The sequence below is a fragment of the Calypte anna genome, chromosome 10 (assembly GCF_003957555.1).
Source record: "Calypte anna isolate BGI_N300 chromosome 10, bCalAnn1_v1.p, whole genome shotgun sequence".
NCBI classification, from domain to species: Eukaryota; Metazoa; Chordata; class Aves; order Apodiformes; family Trochilidae; genus Calypte; species Calypte anna.
Window position 1 is genome coordinate 12,639,181 of NC_044256.1, and position 4,322 is coordinate 12,643,502.

General features: G+C 41.1%; 1 non-coding gene across 1 annotated transcript; it reads left to right on the forward strand.

Moving 5' to 3' along the window:
* The first annotated feature begins 1,408 nt into the window (after nt 1-1,408).
* On the forward strand, nt 1,409-1,480 carry TRNAM-CAU. The gene has a single exon. It is a non-coding gene; the product is annotated as a tRNA-Met (tRNA).
* Nucleotides 1,481-4,322: the final 2,842 nt, after the last annotated feature.

Consider the following 4,322-nt stretch of genomic DNA (forward strand, 5'->3'; position numbering starts at 1 on the left):
TACAGATATGCCTGCTTTCTGTCTCTTCCACAGTAATAAGTAGCTTTGAGACTGTTAAAATAATCTTCTCATAGTTTCAGCTGCAAGTGACAGCAGAATATTTTTCTGCAACCAAAAAGCTGAATAGCACTCTGAAAGATTATACCACATGTCTGTAAAATATCTTCACTCTAGAATGCAGGCAAGCAAATGCATCTCATTTGAAATTGTAGTTTTTAATCAAGCATTGTCAACCCAGTGGTAAGTGGTGCAAAGATTCAAGAAGTGATGCTTTCCCCTCTTCAAACACCACACCTTTGCAGAATGTTTTAATGGGGTGGGAAGCTGAAGGAGTAAACCCATATGATACTTCAGTGCCTCTTCCTGAGGTCTGTGACTCGGGAGACTGCCAGTCAGAGAGGTACAGTTCAACACACTGCTCCTGTCACCTACTAGTGCCACTCTTGTTCCCCTGCCACATCTCCTCAAAACAACAATAAGACTTATTAATATAATGACTCGTGGAAACCTTAAAAGCCTGTTGCCATCCAAGGCAGGACAGCTGCTTTTCCCTGGAAGAAGTCAAACATAGAAAATAGGTGTATGGTGCAGATTATCTTAGGGGGAGCAAAGTTATGCTGAAGTTTGGTCCATAGGGCCAGTCCTGGAGCAGTGGAGTGGTGATTTCAAGTAATCCTTAGATTATCCTGGTGCTGAAGGGGGACAGTTAGTATCAAATTATCAAGTTTTGTAACAGTATTTGAAACATTTACTTCCCATTCTCTTTAGACTAGTATGTTGCAATTCTCCAAGTCTCAGAGCTGATTTTCCTATGACCTACATCTGTCAGGTAATGATTACCATGCTCCTGTGCTCATCTTTTTTTCTCTGTAAAAGAGGAGGGCATTCAGTTCTGCTAGTATGGGTATTTGTCTCACTGTTGTCTCACACCAGTGGACACAAGCTTTGGTTGCAATAATATTTTTCCAACATAAAGGCCTCAAGAAGGACTATGTTCACAACGTGAAAAATAATACAGAAAAGTATTGGTTTAAAATGTGAGGTTCAGTGTTACACTATAGATGTGGAGGGGAGAACACAGCTTCTTGTGGGCTTGGGAGGCCAAGTTCTCCATTTGGTGAAAATTACTGAACAGTTTCTGGCAAAAACTAGCATTTTAAACTTGAAAGAGCGAGTGAGAAATGGCTTTATATTTCAAAGGGTGAGTGGCCTCTCTGTATTAAGTTACTTGTATGAAAATCCTAGAATGGAACAGAACATGTTATAGGGAAACACTGATTGTGTCCCTTCTGTAAGCCTGGTCTTGATGGGGATTCTGCAAGTCTGGCAATGTGCTCAGAAGAGCTGCGAGGCAGAGATGAAATCTGCTTTAGAGGAGGAGCCTGGCACAGGCCCTGCAGCACAGAGCAGCAGAGTGGCGCAGCGGAAGCGTGCTGGGCCCATAACCCAGAGGTCGATGGATCGAAACCATCCTCTGCTATGTAGTCTCTTCTTTTCCCCAGGAACAGCCTCTGAGTACCTGGGTTTACCCAGCAGGCAGGGTCTGTGTTAGGGAAGCCGATGTGTTTAGCTGCTCGTTGTTTATGGGTTGGAACTAGATGGTCTTTAAGGTCCCTTCTAACCCAAACCGATACACGATTCATCTTGTCGTGAACTTGCCGCTTATGATGATGGTTAAATACACATGAAGAAAGTCAGTAAGAAGGTATAGATTTTTCTGATCCACTTTATTCTCTGTGCCCTACACTGCACTGACAGAGGAGAGAGTGGGAAAATTGTCAGCATCCCTATGTTTTCTGGAAAAAAAATCCTGAACTAGAAAAATGCACGTTCAATCACGTCTCCGTTTACATGCAGTAAGTACCCTGTGCCCCTGGGGCTGGCTCCCATCCAGAGGCTTGTTTATATGGCAAGGGTGAGCAGGTGACATCTTCACACAATCTCCAATTTCAATTTGCATGGTATCTTTAGGGCAGCTTTAGATTCTAGTTACTGCTCTGTGGGAGCCTCTTGGCTCACACCATCTGGTAGAAACAGTAAATCAGCCTGGTTTGTTCTCTAGCTGAGGTGGTGGTGGGAAATATTGTACAATTCATGTTATTTTTCCTTCTGTGAGCATCATTAAGTGGACTTTTGGATGGGGACTATGAATTGCTAATGGTAACCTGGCTCAAAATTGAGTCATCTTAGTTGTGCTTTGAAGAACTGTTTTAGCACTGAGAAGAGTATTTAACTCTAGACTGTTTTGTGATACTGTATTCCCATCTAAATCACCTTTTTTTTTTCCCCCCAGTTTGTAAGAGTATCTTAGACTCTTGCAATGTTAGTAACATTTTGTGTCTATAATCACTGTTTTCTTCTAAAATTCCCTTGTCCCCAGTGGCTTTTTTGAGATTAGAAGAAGAATAAAGTTTAAAAAACAAAAATTGGGATACCATAGTAAGTCTGTAGTGACAGACATGAAGATGTCTTTTATTCTCTGCTTCTTGGAGGATTGCTTCTGTCTTATTCCTTTCATTTGTTGACGAACACCAAGCTGACACTTGCACATGACCATCCACAGTTTTCTGGATGGCAAGAGCTGATCTAATAACTGTGTATTATGGATTGGTTTCCCAATCAAGCCTGCAGAGCAAGACTTTGAAGTTACTAGTGTTGAATTCCATCAGATAAGGGCTCCTGGTCTCTGCAAGAATCTTTGAGGGCTGGCCAAGGAAATTTAGAAGTTGTCACTCCAGGAATAGACTTATTTTGTATTTTGAGTTGGCTTTTACTGTGTTGCTTTCATCTCTTCTCACCCCTAGGTTATTAAAGGTTTGTCCAAAAAGAGAGAGTGAGGGGCAGACTAAATTAAACACTTCTAGCTGTTCACTCCTTGGGGTTATAGGTACTTCTTTGTTGGTGAAAAATGATGAGTAACTCTTATGCCCAGAGGGAGGCTGAGGATCTCTCAGCTCAGGTGGTGGTCCACCCTAGAGTGGATGCACAGTACAGGGGTTAGGGAGAAATAAATGGCTGTCCAGCCTGGAATGAAGGTGGACAAAACAAATCTTTTGACACCAACCCTCTTAGAAATGCCTGGAGTACTCTACAACGGTAAAGAGGTTTTAAATATATTAGTCTAATGACCTCAAGGCCTCACTGCAAATGCAAGACAAAACAAGAAGCAGCTAAATATTGCTGTTACTGCTAATGAAATTTTAAAGTCCTTAATTTTTTTTTGTGCTTCTCATTGCGCATGATACCTCCCCAGCTCAGTGCCACAGGCTAATATTTTCATTAGTATTCCTGTTTACTGTCAGTAAAAAATTAGTTACATCTGAAAAAGCATATGCACAGGATACATATAAACTGTGTCGTGGTGTTGGCAATTCTGTTGTTCATGCTTGTTAACTTTACTGTAGCCTTAGGGCTCTCATGCTGAATCTTAGGCATAGAATGCTGTAACTGAGAGTACTGTTTGTGTTAGGCCTTTAAGCTTATCTTTACAAATATTTCTAACAGTTTCACTGGTTTTCACTGTGTTCTTGACCTTGCAGCAGTTCCAGGTGTTCAAACTATGCAACCAACACTCTAGCAGTTTCTCTTTTTCATGCTCTTGCTCTTTTGCTTGAATATTAATAAACCAAAGGGGAAGAGATAAAGATTTTATATGTGGCTACTGATGTTGGTAATACTGATGTAGTGTTTTGGCAGTTGTATCTAGGATGGAAGAGGGACACGGAACTCCAAGAAATGTGACAAAATATGTTAAAGTTCCTAGCATGTCCAAGAAGAAAAACAAAGATCTGCAAACAGCTCTTTATCTCAGCAGTGTTGATCTTTAATCAGAAAAAATCCAAATTCTGACTTTGTTAAATTTAGTTAGATAATTTGTGTTGAATTTAAAACAAAGTTGCATCAGTAGCAGCAATTTGACCTATTTTTATTGGACCCAACCACAGTGTGGGAGAGTTCCAGGACACTTCACATGCCTCTTATGCTTATTCAGAGGAACTGTGGGTCCCAGAACTTGGGACCTCAGCAATAGATATAGAAGCATTATGCTGGTCTTATCATGGATACACTACTGTAAATACCTCCAACATCTTAGTGCCTTAAGACACTGCTGCTGTTTCCTCAGCCATGTGCTTTGTGTCACCGAAGGCAATGTTGGGGTCTGCAAAGTCAGGAAAGATGGTAAGGAAGGAGCATCAATGGGCAGGAGGTAAAAGGCTTTGGGCTGGGAGTAAAGGATTTTGTGACATTAGGACTGAAAGGAAGTGATACGATGTTGAGGTCTGGGTCTAATTTATCTCTTTTTAGAGATAAACAAAACCAGA